The sequence below is a fragment of the Capra hircus genome, chromosome 3 (genome assembly GCF_001704415.2).
Source record: "Capra hircus breed San Clemente chromosome 3, ASM170441v1, whole genome shotgun sequence".
NCBI classification, from domain to species: domain Eukaryota; kingdom Metazoa; phylum Chordata; class Mammalia; order Artiodactyla; family Bovidae; genus Capra; species Capra hircus.
In genome coordinates this window covers 36,691,480-36,710,051 of record NC_030810.1, presented here as the reverse complement: position 1 = coordinate 36,710,051, position 18,572 = coordinate 36,691,480, and the positions used below count along the sequence as shown (strand labels likewise).

The 18,572-nt window shown below is 45.4% G+C and overlaps 1 long non-coding RNA gene across 1 annotated transcript in view; it reads right to left on the bottom strand.

The window, feature by feature from the left end:
• LOC102189087 overlaps positions 1–18,572 on the bottom strand; it is a 59,021-nt gene that overhangs the window by 18,595 nt on the left and 21,854 nt on the right. The window contains exon 2 of the long non-coding RNA XR_001295502.2: positions 484–638. This is a non-coding gene — a long non-coding RNA (uncharacterized LOC102189087). The remainder of the gene's footprint in view (positions 1–483; positions 639–18,572) is intronic.

Below are 18,572 nucleotides of genomic sequence, written 5' to 3'. Positions count from 1 at the left end.
CACGTGGCGAAAGTGCAGCAGCTGTAATATCTCATTACAGGGCTTCACTTTATTTAATAACAAAAAATAGTATTGCTCTACTTAACAAAATTATCCTCATCCCCCTACCCACCCCCAAAAACCTGATCTGTGGTTTCAATGCCTCTAGACATAATAGCTTTAGATGGTTTGCATGTGATATTAGTTAGCTCCAGAATCTGCTTTCAATTCAGTTGCTTCAGATTGTATTTTCACTGTGAGTCATTAGTCACCAAATGTTGACAAGCATTTGTAAGGATGCCATCTCCCCCTTTGTTTATATGCAAGTGCAGCAGCCAAAATGATTTATTTATGCTTTAATTAAAATTTGGTGGAGAGACTGGTGATTTTTAGCAGTGACTTTTCTAATTTGTGGGTTCCAGAAAGAAAAAAAAATCAATAACCTGATACCATTTATGTTTTTATAGTTACCCCAGGCATTTATAATGCAGACTTGCCACTCACCTGCAGTCTTTCTCTGAGGAGCGTGATGCTCGCCACATAAATCTCCCCCAGAGGCCAAGAGGGTCTATATTTCAGAGTCACTTCCCTTCTGCATCAGCTCTAAGTGAGACGTCACATGCTTTGCATTCTCGCGGTGTTCATGGCCAGGCCCAGGGCTAAAATTAATATTGAAAGTAAATTGATGGACTGTAAGTTTTATAATACCTGACCCAATCTGTAGCGAGTCCTTAGAATTTTAATAATTTAAGTCCATTGATTTTGGTCCCTGCGTATTGCCCTCCATATCGAAAATGTACCCTCACCGAGAGTCTTTAGAAAGAACACACCCCAAAAGCCAAGCTTTTGTGGGAACTTAATATATCCGACTTTGCAGGTGCATAAATCTCCATGAAATTGTACCAAGTTAACATATTTACTGGGGCATACAATTTAACAACTGCTTTGTAAAAGTTTAAATAAAGATAGATAAGACAGGTAGATATGGGCAAATAATGAGTAAATGTTCCAATGTATATTAACAAGGTGAGTTCATTGTCTTCACAAGGCGATCAGCCTAACTGGAAAACAGTTCATTAATTTTCAAGGTGTTTGGGATGGTTTTAATTGCTGTTTTTCAAAAAGTCTGGGAAAATGAACTGCTTTTGCATTTTCTGCCAAACTCAAATTATCCTCTCCCCCACAGTCAGGGTTGGGGGTGTGGGGAAAGTGATGACAAGCTGGGTGGGAAGAGAGATACTGGGTTTTGCTCACCATTTTGGACCCTGAGATACAGGCAGAAGGAATAGAGAGAAGCTTGTTTTTGCTCAGAAAGTCCTCTCAGAAGGATTCCATTTGAGTTTCTGCAGCCTTTCTTCTTTCAGAATAAGCATTTTCCATGCTCCCTGCAAACACTCATACTCACGTGTTTGACTTCTCCCCTTTCTCTCATTCCTCCCCCTTCTTTTAGTTTTTGCAGTTCAGCTCCAGGAACATTGCAGTCACATTTCCCTTGTAGCCCGCTGGAAACATCTGGCCTTGCTATCAATGTGACCCCCAACTCCTGCTCACCTTTTAGAGGACAGAGTTGGTGTCCTTTGCCAGAGGCAGATTTCTTAGTTCATGAAAATAATAGTTCATTTCTTAGAAACTCTCTTACACAAATATACACAGATATCATTTTAAGCAGTAGAACTGTGTCTTTGGATGAAATATTACACAGAAATTAATTTTGTAAATCAGGTAAGTGCAAAAAAGGCTGCTCTGGCAGCAATGGTGGTTTAAAAATAGATAATGAGGGAAAGGAGCTGCTTCTGCCACCTACCTTACCTCCTGACACGGTCCAGGGGCATCTCTACAGGACTCCAGGGTCTACTTAGAGCAGAGGAGGGGGATAAACCATATACTAACACTACCTCAGCATCACTCACAGTATCAACATCTGTTAGTAAAGGTGAGCAAGAAATGGAAAAGTCAACCAAACAAATCTATGGCCTCCTTCCTTCATAGCATTTCTCCTCTTCTGTCTGGGACTCTGCCCTCTTCTATTTGATACACTGAAGGTCTTTCAATTCCTGGAGCAGAGATAAATTTCTCCTACCTTTAAGCCTTTGAATACATTCTTTTCCCTGAGTGGAATACACCATATCTTATCCCCTATACATCTCACCATCAAGTGGATTACTCCAGCTCACCCTTTAACTTAGAGCTCTTGTCCGATATGAAGCCTTCTCTGACTCTCAGAGGCTAGGTTGCGTATCCCTAGGATATGAGTGCCTGCTAAGTCGCTTCAGTCACATCTGACTCTTTGCGGCCCTATGGAGTGGCACCCACCAAGCCCCTCTGTTCATGGGGATTCTCCAGGCAAGGGTACTGGAATGGGCTGTCATGCCCTCCTCCAGGGTATCTTTCCGAACCAAGGGATCAAACCCATCTCTCTTATGTCTCCTGCAGTGGCAGGCGGATTCTTTACTACTAGTGCCACCTGGGAAGCTCACAACATGCACCCTTGACTTTCAAAATCCAACATCATAACTGTGATATTGTGATAAAAAATTATATATTACATTCATTACATATATAATAGTTAACATTATATGTAAGATGAGAAATGCAAGGAACTTAGAACATCTTTACTCCATTTAATATCCTCCCAAATTTGTGCTTTGTTGTCATGTATTTTAACTGTCTGTGTGTTCTATACACTAGTTTCTCTAAAATTCGTCTTTTCTATTCCTTTTCTCTCCTTCCTGTATCTCTGTGCTTCTGTGAGGGCTCATTTGCCTTCTGCTAAGAACATCTTTAGCATTTTCTTTAGTGTGCATCTGCTGTCTAAAAATGTCTTTATTTTGCCTTCATTTTTGAAATACATTTTTGATTCTAGATTGCCAATTATAGTTTCTATTCTAATATATTTTATTTTAAAAAGCTGGTGTAACTTATTACATTCCTTTAAGAAACCACTGCATTGAAGAGGTTTGAAGGCCACCACAAACCATCGCTAACCTGTAAATGGAAAAACTCTGCTGCAGAATGTGCCCCCTGACCATCCAGCTATTTCAAGCCATCTTGAGAAGTAAAGTGGTTCCCATAGTGAAGAATCTCCAACAAGCTTGCCAAAACACTAACCACTTTTATAGAGAAGGCCTTTGGAACAGTCATTCAGTGTTCAGCTTCCCAGACTCCTTGGCTGGATCTGAGCCAACCTTGAGAGTTACAAGAAAGTTTCTACCCAATAAAGGAACCAGAAATCAGATTGCTCATGCTGCCACTTTAAGTGCAGAATTGAAAAGATGCCTACTTAGGCAATAACAACTTGTAAAATCATTGACCAGCCTTTGCACTCAGAACGTGAGCTGAGCTAGCTGGAGGCAGACTGAGGCAACCATAAAATTCTAGAATTCACTTACACTTTAAGCATTTGTTGAGTGTCTACTCTGTACCAGGCACTCAGGATTAAAAAATCAGGTATTTGTCTCCGTAATTGATACGACTCCCATCCAAGCATCTGAGGTGACCTTAGTGGGCCTGTTCCCTAAGTGCACTAGGTGAAGGCCACTCACTTGGTCTCCATGCCTCTCCTGTCCTTGCAAAGTCTGCCTTCTGCACGCCCCCATGTGCTTCAGTTCCTATAGTGCTCTCAGTCGGGTCATAACCAAGCCTTGGCGTATCGGGAGTCTTTCTTCAAAACTGTGTGTCTATTGCATGTCAGGTACTGTTCTAAGTTCTGGAAATAAAGGTTCTATAGTTAGAACTCTGTGGAATAAGGATGACAAATAACAAATAAATAAGCAACTATGTCAGGTAGTGGTAAGGGCAACAGGATATAGAAACCAAATACAACGGGGCTATCTTAGAGTCTGGTCAGGGGAGTCCTCTCTGAAGAGGCGAGATCCTGACAAAGCTGTCAGTGAAGTTTAAAAAAAAAAAAAAGAGAGAGAGACAAGAAAGAACTTGATGGATAATTGCTTCCTGACAGAGGAACAGCTGAATGGCTGGAGCACAGAGCAGGAGGAGGGCTGATAGGAAGTGAGGTCAGATGGGGGAGCTGGAGCCAAACACAGTGTCAGGTGTCAATTCCAGGTTTTTAAGGAGATTTAATTGTAATAAAATTCAATAATTGTAAACAATTTTTTTCTTTTTATACAATTTACAAATAGGTTTGTTTCTACAGTTTTTAAATCATTAGTTTAAAAGTCTGAACATAAATTTAATTCAAATTACAGCCCTAGAAAGAGCATGGGTGTAGGGTCAAACTGGTTACACTTTTATTTTGTTTTTATTATTTTCTAAAATTTCTTCCTTTTTCTTGTTGTGGCACGGGGGCTTTCTCTGGTTGCCCGGAGGCAGGTGGAATCTTAGTTCCCCAACCAGGGATCAAATCCACATCACCTGCATTGCAAGGTGAATTCTTAACCACTGAACCACCAGGGAAGTCCCATAATTGGCTATGCTTTTCAACCTATCTGTAAAAAGAGAATAAATGACATACTATCCAAAGCAAAAGCATTCAACACAGCCTCACACTCAGATGACACTCAGATTTTTGTTTTGTGTCCTTCGAACACAAGGCTAGGGGGTTGGGTGGGAGAGACATAGCCTTGCAGGGAGCAGGATTACTCACTCAGACACTAGCTACTGTGCTAAATAGAGTAGATTTCATCCTGCTGGGGAGGCCCCTTAACAGGGTTTTGGGAAAAGGAGTGAGAATGAGATTACTCAGTAGAGGACAGACTCGGGAGGGAGGAGGCAGAGAAGGCTATGATCGGAGGGCAGGAGACGGCAGTACCAATAAGAAGGCGGCAATAGCAACCCAGGTGAGAGATGATGAGAGTCTGATCTTGCTCACCGGTGGAGGAGTGGAAGTGGAGCTGGGGAGGAGGAATGAATTCAAGAGATCCCCGCAGCTCCCAATGTTTACAGATATATGCCATTGAGAGAGCTTCCTCCTCCATCTAGATTGCTCTGCTTCTTCTGCACCTGCTATCGTAACCTTCAACTTGAGACTCTTCAGTTCAGGAAAGCCCCACCCCCACCCCCTCACCCCCAGGCTGGCTTCAAACACCCTTTCTTACTCTCCCGCCTCAGTTCTCTGATCCTCCTGGAAAGATGGTTTTCTTGTGTCGCTCCCCACCTCCCAGCCAGGGAAGACAGCAGGGACTCTGACCTCCTTTCCTCTGTGTCTCCAGCGCCCTTAGGGATGTTCAGTCAATCTTTGTTTTCCACATTCACTCTGGCCTTGGGATTTCCAGGCATAAGTTGGTTCAGCCTGGGAATGCTCCTGTAATCATTAAGAATCAAGTCACCCCTTATAATTACAAAGTCCTGGATTTTTTTTTCTGGGTGCACAGTATCTGCCTTTATTGCATTCCAAGAAGAGGAGGCTAGCTCCAGATGGCCCCCATCCCAGGCCTCAAGGAGGGGCTGTCAGGAAGGACGCAAAGTGCTGGCGGAGAGCAGCAATTCCTCGGGAGCCTATGCTGAGGCCCAGAGCTGCAGGCCCAGGATGGAGAGCTAATGGTTGGGGCTGCTGCTGCTAAGTCACTTCAATCGTGTCCAACTCTGTGCGACCCCATAGACAGCAGCCCACTAGGCTCCTCTGTCTCTGAGATTCTCCAGGCAAGAATACTGGAGTGGGTTGCCATTTCCTTCTCCAATGCATGAAAATGAAAAGTGAAAGTAAAGTCGCTCAGTCGTGCCCGACTCTCAGCGACCCCATGGACTGCAGCGCACCAGGCTCCTCTGTCCATGGGATTTTCCAGGCACAAGTACTGGAGTGGGGTGCCATTGCCTTCTCCCAGTGGTTGGGGGCAGGGGTCCTAATTCCCAGGCACAAAGACACTCCTCCAACCCACGCGTGGATGGGCTGGATTCCTAGAACTCCCGCATGTACTTCCTCGGGAGAAGCCCAGCCTGTGTCTCTGGTCAAGAGAGGATGTGGAATTCACTGTGACTCCCTCTCCCTTCAGTCCAGAGCATGAAGTCCCACAAGGTCAACACCTTCCCTCTGGCCACAGCTGCTAATGCAAGCTTCACGCAGCTCTAACCTCACAGCAGAGGGCCTGGGAGAAGGAGGGGATGGGTGTACTGGGTGAGGTGGCGGGGCAGAAAGGCCAGAGGGTCTGCTCCTCCCCAAGGAGTGGCAGGTAGTTTGGGGGTCAGATTAGGGGAGCCCTTGGCCCGGGGGACAAACAGAAGTCAGTGAAAGGCAGGCAATAGGCTGCAGTTGGTCTCAAAGCCAGGGATGGGGAACAGGGTACAAGGGACCAGGGCAGGCAAGCGAGTGACTGCCTGAGTGACAGGGGCAGGCCGAGCATGCACACGCATCACCAGCGACCACTGCACGAGGAGGGGACCGGCCCTGGGCGGGCCCGGAGCCCCCTTTGGGCTCAGGGACAGGTTAATGTGCAAGAAAAACTGGCAGGAATGAGGCAAAATGGTTGAAGTAAAAGGGACCCTGAGAGTCACCAGGCCAAACACAGCAGAGGAAGTCTGGAGCCCTGAGGACAGGGAGAGATCAGAGCCAAGTGAAGGGAGATCGGGAGATGCTGGCCCGTGTGCCCCCAGAACACAATGTTCACAGCAGTGTCTGGGGTGGAGGTTGACTGCAAAATCACGCAGAGGACTCAGGGAGCTCCCGTCAGTGGCTAGTGTAAACTGCAAGGAGATCCAAGGCTGCCAGGAACTTGGAGGTGGGGCCTGGTAGCCCTGGTGAGAATGGCGCCAGGAGAGGCCACAGGGCTGGGTGCCACTTACCCAGCATCTGATGAGAAACAGCGAGGACAGGCGGCTCAGAGAGGCCCCGGGTGGAGCCTCCTCAACACACCTGCTCTGCTTGGTTGTGTACTGGGAACGTCTCCATTGGTTCCAACTGCTTCCTTGTTGGTCTGATGCTAGGTGGAGGCCCCCAGCCTCCCATGGGGGCTACACGTGCTCTGGGCCTTGGAGCCCCTCTCTTGGATGGGGAGTTGTCCCCATAACTGGATCCCAGATTTTAAGACCAACCTCCATTCTTTTAATTTCAGAACGGCTTGTGCCCTATAACAAGAATACATCCCACTACCCTGACTTCTTACTCCAGGGTTGAGGTTTCTAAGGAGAAGCTGGCTTTGGTGCCCAGTAACCAGGTTACTGTTGTTTGGCCTGCATCCTTGCAAACTTGTAATTTATTGATTCTGATATTTACGCTGTGTCCTGTCATAAGATGTGCAGATAAGAGAGGCAGGCCTGAGATTAAGAATGGCCTGAAGAATTATCCTAATAATTAAATCACCTCCTTGGGCAGCACAGTGCCCATTTACTCTGGGACTCTGTTGTGTTTAAATACTCCTTAACAAATTACATCCCGGTCAGGCCAGGACTCCCCAGACAGGAGCGTCTCTCAGGTGGCTCCGGGAAGACAGTTACTTATGGCAAAGGCAGTGAGTGGGGAGGAGACAGTATTTCAAACCTGCAAGAAAGAAAAATGTGAAGGCCAGCAAAGAGGAGCCCTGTCAGCAGAGCTGCCGCGGCGCTTCCCTTTCGTCGGAGATGCATGACTCTCTGCTGAGTTCTGGCATTCTGGCAGCAAGACAGACCGGGGTGGAGTGGAAAAAAGAGGGTTCTCAAGTGGGGAAGATAGTAGGCCCAACATCCACAGCCTTCAGAATCAGAAAGATCAACATTAATACCATTGCTACTGATAATACTAACATCAACCATAATAATAGCAAACACTTACGCAAAGCTTCTTGTTTGTCAGGAACTGTTCTAAACATTTTATCTATGTTAACTCATTTAATCCTCACAGAAACCCAATGAGATGGCTTATTGCCCTTATTTTACAGAGGGGGGAAACTGAGGCATAGACAGATAAGAAACTTACCCAAGGCAACATAGGTAGTAAGTGACAGAAGTGGGAATCACACCTAGGCAGCCTGGTTCCAAGGCAAAGTTTCTTAACTACTCTAGCTTCCCTGATGGCTCAGACCCAGGCTCAATCCCTGGGTCAGGAAGATCCCCTGGAGAAGGGAATGGCTTATCCACTCCAGTATTCTTGCCTGGAGAATCCCATGGACAAAGGAGACTGGCGGGCTACAGTCCATGGGGTCGAAAGAGTTGGACACGACTGAGCAACTAACATTTTCACTTTCTCTCTGCTTTATTTTATCTCCACAGTTGAACAGGGATACTGGTACTCACATGGCAGGGTGATTTTGAGAGGTTGAATAGTAGGCATTCAGTTAGTAGTAAATAAGAATTAGAAATAGTGTAGTGAGACAATTCCCTGGTGGTCTAGTGGCTAAGACTCTGCGCTCTCAATGCAGGGGACCAGAGTTTAATCCCTCATCAGGAAACTAGATCCCACATACTGCACCTAAGAACTTGCAAGCCTCAACTAAAGATCCTGCATGCCACAGGGAACTGGAAGATCCTGCGTGCCACAACTAAGACCCAGCACAGCCAAATGAATAAATAGAAATAAATAAATATTTTAAAAAGCAGCATAGTGATAAGAATCTCGGAGTGAAATATCTTGTAACAGTTTTGGATTGTAAGTAACAAGAATCTGACTGCCTCACTGAGGCAAACATGAAATTTATTGAAAGGGTATAGAATATCTTTTCTTTTTTTTTTTTTTTAAAAAAAAAACCTTTTTATTTTGTATTGGAGTATAGCCAATTAACAATGTTGTGATAGTTTCAGGGGGATATAGGATATATGATCTTGAGCTTGCAGGATAGTGTCTTAGAGATTTTTCTACAGTGTTCTTGGTAGCAAAACCCATGAGGGAGGGAGGGAGGCAGGAGGCAGGAAGGCGTGGGCAGAAAGAAAAGCCAACTGTGATCCCGCAGGGATGGCCTTTCAGAATCAGTCCAAGGGAGGCCACTCCAAGGAGGGAGCATAATCTTTGTGAGGTGGCACTCATGAGCAGAGGGCAGTTCTTGAGATGAGGCTTACCTGCGGCCATCAGCATGCAACACCCTCCAGTCCTGGGAGGCAGTCGGGACAGTGCACCAACCCATCCGCTATAGGAGGTAACATACGAAATTGAAGTAAAACTAACAGCTAAGCTTGAGCAAGGAAGTGGCTCAGCTGCACTGGGCAAGCAAGGCGGCAAGAGCAAATGGAGAGCCTTTTGGAAGTCACAGTGCCACTGTCCTGGTTCCTTTCCTTCATCATTTAAAACTAATTTGTATTGGCGTATAGTTGCTTTACAAGGCATTAGTTTCTACTGTATGGCTAAATGAATCAGCCATACATACACATCCTATGAAAATTGTGCTGTTGTGTCCGACTCTTTTCGACCCCATGGACTGTATCCTGCCAGGCTCCTCTGTCTATGGAATTTCCTAGGCCAGAATACTGGAGTGGGTCGCGTTCCCTTCTCTGGGGGATCTTCCCAACCCAGGTATCAAACACTGGTCTCTATCCCCTCTGTTTTAGATTTCCTTCCTATTTAGGTCCCCACAGGGCACTGAGTAGAGTTCCTTGTGCTATGCAGGATGTTCTCATTAGTTATCTATTTTATACATAGTCCAAGAGTATATATATGTCACTCCCAACCTCCCAATTCATCCCACCCTCCCTTTCCCCCTTGGCATCCATACATTTGTTCTCTGTGTCTCCCTTGTTCCTTTCTTTCTGGAATAATTTTACTAGATCTCCTTTTGTTTTATTTTATTGAGCTATAGTTGATTTACAATGTTTTGTTAATTTCTGCTGTACAGCAAAGTGATTCAGTTATATATGTATATTATTTTTCATCTTCTTTTATATTATGGTTTATCTGAGGATATTGAATATAATTCTCTGTGCTATACTATAAGAGCTTGTTGTTTATCCATCATATATATATGTAGGTGTGTGTGTATATATATAGTTTGCATCTAAGCTCCTAAGTGGTTCCTTTCACTGAATGTTCAGTTTCCGGGCAAAGGGCACGTGGGTGGGTCTACTGGGTTGCATAACATCTGTTGGCTAGGAAGAGTGGAGACTCTGATCAAAAGTTCTGTTACATTCCTCTCATCAAGAGATGGGAACTGTTTCTCTACGCCTTGAATCTGTGCTGACTTTGTCACTTGCTTTGCCCAGTAAGATGAGTGGAAGTGATGATGATGTACCAATTCTGAACCTAACAGGTCTTGAAGACTTTCACTTTCTCATAGAATTCTGCTCAGCTGCCATGTGAATAGGCTTGGACTAATCTGCCAGAGGCTGACACTTCGTGTAGAACAAGGATGAGCCATCGCAAATTTAAAGCCAACATAGGCCCACTAGTTCCTGGCTGACTCTGCATCTAACTGTGCATTCATGAATGAGCCCAGTCAAGACCACAGGAGCCCCAAGCCCAAATTCTGATCCACAGGACAATGAGCTAAATATGTGGCCACTGCCACTAAGTTTTGGGGAATACTAACTGATACATGCTTCTAATATACTATGTGCCCATCACTCAATTGCCAGATCATAAGCCCTTGCCCATGGGGATTAGGACTGCTTCCCTCCAGCTCAGATTTTGGTCACTTGATCTGGTACCTCCTTTTCTGTACATCTGCTTTTCCTCAACTGAAGGTGAGGGTGCAGAGTTGGAGAGGCAGTAGGTCTCAGATTCCTTGCCACATTCAAACTCAAACCAGCAGTTTACTCTTCAGATGAGGCCTGTGACCCAGAAGGAGCTGGTGTGTGTATGCATGTGGTTCCTTAATTAGTTAACTAGTTAGTCAACTCTTTTAGTGTTCCAGGTTTGCTAATAATTTTTTGGGTCTTAAAACTGTTATTGAAAGCATACTATGTGCCATGCATTCGTTAATCAGCTACTTCATGCATATTATCTTATGATTACATATCTCCATGTTCCAAAGGCATATAGATGGTATATAACTTTCCCAAGGCCATACAGCTAGTAGCAGAGCAAGAAAGTTTAATATTTATATTCTTTGTCCTATCATGGGCAACCAACCAAGCCAGGGGCCTCTGGCTGGGCTGTGACCCCTCCTATGGAAAGATGTGGTTATTGAGTCCATTAAATATCAGCGGAAGCAACCCATACCCCAAATGAAGCAGAACTGATCATCAAAAATTTGAGAGATAACAGTGTTACAGAACAATAAAACCATAACTGGTGCTTAATAATGAAGGTAGTTGATTAGTTTCATTGCTTTTGTGAATTATGCTTTGTATTTTATCATGTTCCCAAGTGTTATACATATTGTTTTATTTGGATAATACAACCTTTAAAAAAATTATTTAGGTATGTATATTTTTGGCCATGCCAAGTCTTAGTTGAGGCATGTGGGATTCTCCAGTTTTGACATACAAACTCTTGCAAGTTGTGGTATGTGGGATCCAGTCCCCTGACCAGAGCTCGAACCCAGACCCCCTCATTGGGAACACGGAGTCCAAGGCACTGGGGCACCAGGGACGTCTTGGATACATAGCCTTGAAGAGACACTGATTATCTGAAGCCTGCTCCTGAATTCAGGGCTAATGTTCAGCTGGCATGAACCAGAATAGCCATATTGATTGTCAAACACTGAAATAATACCATAGTTGACAGAACACTTATCTTGAGCCTTCAGAATGCCCACATACACCTCCCCGACTCAACTCCTCCTGTAACTTCATCTGAGACCTAGCACCCCACCTTCCGAAGATCCAGAAATTAAAGGCTAAACAACTGGCCCAATGGGGTGTCCAGAACCCAACCCAACAATGCTGTGGGGAATTGGTACTTCCCTACCATTACCCATTTCAACTCAATAAACTTGGTACTTTAAAAGACCTCTGATAGGGCTACTCTTGAGGGTGTACTAAGATGGCAAAGACTGGTAGAATGAAAATTCTGTATGCTGGAACTTTCTCCATCCTTTACCACGTCCCTCAGAATCTAACTATATCATATCCTATCCACTTAGGGCTCATGCTCTGCTCACCATAGCAAAAGGACCTGCCGAACGTTAGTCTTCTGAAATGTCTTCTGAGTAAAAAAGGCTTGGGGATCTTCCCTGGTGGTTCGGTAGCTAAGACTTTATGCTCCTGATGCAGGGGCCCTGGGTTTGATCGTCAGTCAGGGAACTAGTGATCTCATGCCACAGCTGAGAGTCTGCATGCAGCAACTAAAGATCCCACATATCCCAGGTCTATAACTAAGACCTGGCACAGTCAAATAAACAACTAAACGCAAGTTTTAAAGAACAGAAAAGGCTTTGTGATCGTCCAAGTTGATGAACCAGTCCATTCTAAAGGAGATCAGTCCTGGGTGTTCTTTGGAAGGAATGATGCTAAAGCTGAAACTCCAGTACTTTGGCCACCTCATGCGAAGAATTGACTCATTGGAAAAGACTCTGATGCTGGGAGGGATTGGGGGCAGGAGGAGAAGGGGACGACAGAGGATGAGATGGCTGGATGGCATCACCAACTCGATGGACATGAGTTTGAATGAACTACGGGAACTGGTGAAGGACAGGGAGGCCTGGCGTGCCGCAATTCATGGGGTCGCAAAGAGTCAGACATGACTGAGCGACTGGACTGAACTGAACTGAACTGAAGTTGATGAACACTGCCTGTTATATCCTGTTTTTGGAGCTTCACATGTTACATAGTAAAGGCCCTGAGAAGACCTGTGGTAAAGAAATCTACTTCATTTAATCCAACATTTCCTAACCATGAAATTTCATTTACCTCCCATGAGAGACTGCTAAGTCGCTTCAGTCGTGTTTGACTCTGTGCAACCCCATAGACAGCAGCCCACCTGGCTCCCCCGTCCCTGGGATTCTCCAGGCAAGAACCCTGGAGTGGGTTGCCATATCCTTCTCCAATGCATGAAAATGAAAAGTGAAAGTGAAGTTGCTCAGTCATGCCCGACTAGTAGAAACCCCATGGATTGCAGCCTACCAGGCTCCCCTGTCCATGGGATTTTCCAGGCAAAAGTACTGGAGTGGGTTGCCATTGCCTTCTCCGCCGATGAGAGACTAGGGATGTATAAAAGCCTCAGTGAGTGAGAATGAGGAGCCAGAGGAGGAAAAGGAAGACGGAAATGCCGCTAACTCTGTACTTGTAAACCAGATCAGGTCAGGAGGTGAGGCAGGAGGTAGAGGTGGAGAGAAAAGAGTTCAGGGTGGCATGGTGCTGGCCCTGCTACCCCGTGGCCACCGTGCCCTCTGACTTCTGGGCAAGTGCAGAGAGGAGGGCCAGTCAGCAACTGGGACTCCCCCTGGGATATCTGGAAGATCTCAAGGCAGGTTCCAATCTGCCAGTCAAGAGCTGGGTTCTCATTCCAGCTTGGTAATTTTCGAGCTGTGTAACTTTGAGCATGTTATTTAAGTTCCCTGGGCCTCTCTTTCTTCAGTTCTAAGGATGAATTAGACAAATACATGGAAACGATTTCCAACAGTTGCCTAGGCGTCACCCAGAGGGCCTGTTAAAGTAGAGTGCTGGCTCCTACCCCCAGGGTTTAACTCAGTAGGTCTGGAGGGAGCTGATGAGTTCCCTCTTCTGACTAGTTTCCAGGTTCCAAGTGATCAATTTGGTTAGTTTTCTGTAACTGTGGTTTCCATTCTGCCTGCCCTCTGATGGAGGGCAGAGGCTTGTGGAAGCTTCCTGATGGGAGGGACTGACTTTGGGGGAAATCTGGGTCTTGCTCTGATGGGCATGGCCATGCTCAGTAAATCTTTAATCCACTTTTCTGTTGATGGGTGGGGCTGTGTTCCCTTCCACAGGAGGAATAATGACTTCCTTCGAAAGGACTGTTGTATTCAGTGCCCCTGGTAACACGGCAGGCTGCTGTCAACTCAGGCCTCCATGGGAGACTCCTGGACACTCACAGGTGTGTCTGACTCAGTCTCCTATGGGGTCACTGCTCCATTCTCCTGGGTCCTGGTGCACACAAGGTTTTGTTTGTGCTCTCCAACAGTCTTGTTTCACCAGGCCTGTGATCTGTAATCAAATTCCACTGGCCTTCAAAGTCAAGGCCTTCAAAGACTGGGGGTTCTCAGTCTCTTTGCCAGATCCTCAGGTTGGGAAATCTGTTGTAAGTCCTAGAACTTTTGCAAAAGTGTGAGCACTTCTTTGGTATAATTGTTCTCCAGTTTGTGGGTTGTCTGCTCTGTAGCTTTATGGTGGGTCTCAAAAGCTGTGCCTCCCAGGTCTGCTGCAGCCAGAGCCCCTGTCCCCGTGGCAGGCCACTGCTGACCCATACCTCCCCAGGAGACACTCAAACACTCAAAGGCAGGTCTGGCTCAGTCTATTGTGGGGTCCCTGGGTCCTGGTGCACACAAGGTTTTGTTTGAGTCCTCTGAGCAGCTCTGGTGGGTATGGGGTTTGATTCTAAACATGATTTTGCCCTCCTACCATCCTGTTGGGGTTCCTCCTTTGCCCTTGGACATGGGGTATCTTTTTTTTGGTGAGATCCAAGATTCTCCTTAATGGCAGCATCCATATACTCCAGTTGCTGAGGCCTCCATGGGTCATGCAGGCAGGCATGGGAAGAGGTTCCCTGCTGCTTCAAGGCCTGGGCCCGGCCAGGGGCAGCCATAGGGAGGGCCCTGGAGCTCTACAGACACAACCCTCAATCTCTTCTGAGGCCCCCCGCCCTGCCCCCGCCAGCTCACCTACCAGCCTGAGGCCAGAGGGCCTGGAGGGCCTTGGGAGCAGGTCACAATCTGTCTCTCACCACACTCTCTGCTGCAGGGACCACACAAATACACACACACACATACCCATCCTAACATCTATCAGAAAAAACAGTAGCCCCTCCCCAAACCCTTCTCATGGATCCAGTTGTCAAATAGGATTGTCCAAAATCAGCCCCTCATCTCTCCCTGCCAGCCAAGAGTTTGTCTTCAGGAAAGAGAGGACAATGCTGGTGTTTGAGCCACAGACTTGGCCTAGAGAAGGAAGGAGGGCTTTCCTTCCCTGGGCATCTCAGTGAACCTTCCTTCCTGTGCCCCATGCTCAGAGCTCTCATGAGCATCACAAAGGCACCCATCTTCTCTCCTTCAGCCTCTTCTGAAGGCTGTTTGGAGGCACTTTCTGAGTTTCCAGTCTTCATCTGTGAAATTCAAAGGGGAACGAGACCTCTGACTTCTCCCTGCTATGAAAAGAGGGTGCTTGTCTTTCCACATATGACCACATGGTCACAGGTCCTATAAACCATGAAAGAGACAGATCTCAGGACCCACTGCAACTCTTAGTGAGAGCAGGAGAGGGGCTAGAAACTGACATTCGTCGGGCATATGCTAGCTTGGTGACATCAGGAAAATCACTTAACCTCTCAGAGTCTCAGAGACTTTATCCCCAAAATTCCAGGGTTCTCATAATATTAAATGGCACCTGTGCCAGCGTCTGGAACTTGGTATGTGCTCACTGACTAATTCAGTAAACATTTGAAATAAGTTCAAATGTTTACTGAATTTATTCTCTGTATCAGGCACTGTTCTAGGCACTGGGTATTAACAGTGAATATACAGGACTAAAACCTCTCCCCTTGTGAAGTTTGTTTTATTGCTTAAGAATTATGGCTATTTATTAATATTTGTTAGGTATTATCCTACACTTTAACCACTTATCTTTCTACACATGGGTGTATATACATGAATATATTTGTATCAAGTTAGTTATGATCATTTCCTTTTATTTAATTAAAATTTTTAATTGGAGTATAATTGGTTTACAATGTTGTGTCCGCTTCAGGTGTACAGCAAAGCGATACAGTTATATATGTATATTCTTTTTCAGATTCTTTTCCCTTATAGGTTATTACTAAATATTGAGTATAGTTCACTGTGCTACACAGTAGGTCCTTGTTGATTATCTATTTTAAGTATAGTTGTGTGCATCCGCTCATCCTAAACTCCTAATTTATCTCTCCCCCATTCCCTTTTATTTAGATAAAAGCTGAGTTTCAGAGGAATAAAGTAAATTGTTCAGGTTCACAGAACAGAAAGCAAGGGACCTAGAACTTAAATCTAGGTCTGTCTGTCTCTTAAAAGTTGCTCTTTAAACTATGCTGTAGTCAGAGAAACAATCAGACCCACCAAAGCCTCAGAAAGTGGCAGCAGCCATTCAGAGACTGCATCTTCTTTTCCTTTTCCTTTTCATGTCAGCAGCTCTTGTTGCAGTAGCTCCCTTTAAAAGGAATAATAGAGACCCTGATTTTCAGTGCTACGATTATCACTACAGACCCTACTGTGTGAGCCATAATTAATGGAGATGCCAACTGCCAACTAACCAGAAAACCTCCAGCATCATAAATCTGTCCCCTGCCTTCTCATGAGAACTGATGGATGAAGGATTCAGCTTAAATATTTAACAAACAATAATTCAAATACCTATCCAACCATTTACAAGTTGGCATGTTTATAAATATAAGAGTTACACTTTCTTGCATTTTACATGAAATGTACTTAGGGTTGAATGAAGGGGCTAGAAATGCCCCATATTTTATGGAGAAGAATCTGGGGGAGGAGATGGAATTAGCCTCCCAGGCTTGGTTCAACTTGAATTTACGAAACTCCCAGCTACTATCATGTACCCTTGTGTCATGCCCTCACCTCGCTGGTAAGCAAATTAACCACAGATAATGTGTTAGAAGGCCCAGCTGTGCAGCTGGAGTAAGATGCCAGAGCCTGATCGCCTTTCCATCAGCAGCTCGAAGGATGAAACCTAACACACAGCCGACAGTACAATGAATTATTAACTTTGAGCCTCCACGATCGCTCTGTTGCTTGAATGGGTCATCTCTCTGGCTATAATTCAACCTACTTCCTCCTTCCCCACTTCCCAACAGACAACCAGGAAGGAGGCCCAACTTTGGGAAGACATTCTAGCCCAGTAGCCGGGGGTTGGGAGCCGTGAATGTCTGGATGCTGGATGCTGTTTGAATTTAACTGTTTTGAATGAATAAAGTCTAAGTCAGCATTGACAGCAGTGATTTATCTGCACTTCACAATTATTGAATTTAGATGCTCCATTCACTGGGTGATTTATTAAACTGCTCTCCCCTCTGAGGGAGAATCAAAGAGCCTCCTTGGGCCCTAATGGATAGACACTTTGGAGGCACTTAGGGAAGCCATTGTTGATAAGACTTACTACCTAAAAGAGCACCCTGGCTCATGTTGTCTCTGCACGGAAATAACCTCCATTATTTGTGTTTTCTTCATAGTCAATAACTCATCCTTTCCAAAGAAGGGTGGGGCTCTTGGCAAATACCTCTGGTGCTGTAGGGGCGGAAGCGTCACATCTGAACAATGAGTTATCTGCCACGTTCACCTCCTTTCACCCACACCTCCCACCTGTGTAGCCCAAGGTCCCTCCAGGTTGAAGAGAGATCCACAACTCTGGCCACCAGCTGCCAACCCTCTGTGATCACGGGTTCCACCTCCCTGTGTCTGCCCCTCAAAACAATTCCAGTTACAACATTATTTTCCTCTTCTCAACATAAGGCAGATACTGAAACACATCAGTGGAAATGGAGAGGAGAGAGGGGCCATGAAATGAATCAAACCCAGGTTTGGAACGCCCATCACCCTCATGATTGGAAAGGGCGTTGGCGTCTCTGTGCCACTAGCCATAGACGATTCCAAGCGGTGAATGGCCTGGTAATGAAATGAACCCGTCAGCAGCATATCTGGTGTGGCATCTTGCCTCATCTTTCTTCTGCTCTGGGAAAACAAAATTAGCTTATGGGGCACAAAAGGATAAAACAATGAAAGTCAAGCTCTCCCTGCAGAGGCCCCAGTTCCAGGTCTGTCTCAGATTCAGGTTTCAAGGGCAGAGGTCAGTTATTTTGAGAGAAGACAAAGGAAAAGCAAAGCTGATCCAAGACAATGATTAATAAACATCAGAAAGCACGATATGTTTGAATAGAAGAAACTTGTATAAAAGACAGTAATAGTAACTCACATGTGAACAGTTTGTGATCATTACAAAGCACCTTCACAATCATTTTCATGGAGTGGGGCAGGACTGATCCCAAGGAGAATAAGGAGATGGACTCTGATATGGGAGGAGGGAAAAACCTAAAATGTAACTATTAGAAACAATGTAACTTATAAATACCTTTAGAAGAAAGTGGGCTAGTCAGGAAGACCTTATGGAGAACATCTGCGGTGCTGCAGAACTGTGGTTTCTCTCCCTGACAGGAAGGAGTCAGTATGCATCATAAATCTTATGGCTACACATCCAAGTTTTCGGTCTGTTTTTTTACCCATTGGTGTTGCTGCCCAGATGGAGCCTCAGGCAGAGTTTCCTCCTCACCTGTGTACCTTGGCTTGGGTTGAGAGCAATTGTAATGGCTGTGCTTTTTCTTGCTCAGGAAATTTGGGCCTTCTTGGAGCAGAGTGACTGTAGCAGAGCAAGGAGCCAGGCTTTTCATTGGAGGCTCATAGTCATTCCGGGAAGCAAATATTATTAGTTCTATCTTTAAAACAAGCCAACAGAGGCACAGAGGGGTTGAGTATACCCATCTTAAAGTTACGCATTCATATCATTTCTTACAGAGCAGAGATTCTAGCCCATATGTTTCAATCTCTCCCCCACCCCAGCTCTTTTCTTGTTTTCTACAAAGAAGAGAATTAGGAGTTAGTGGCAAGAGAAGGCCATGTAGGTGGGACCTGGGGCTCCTGCATCTAAAT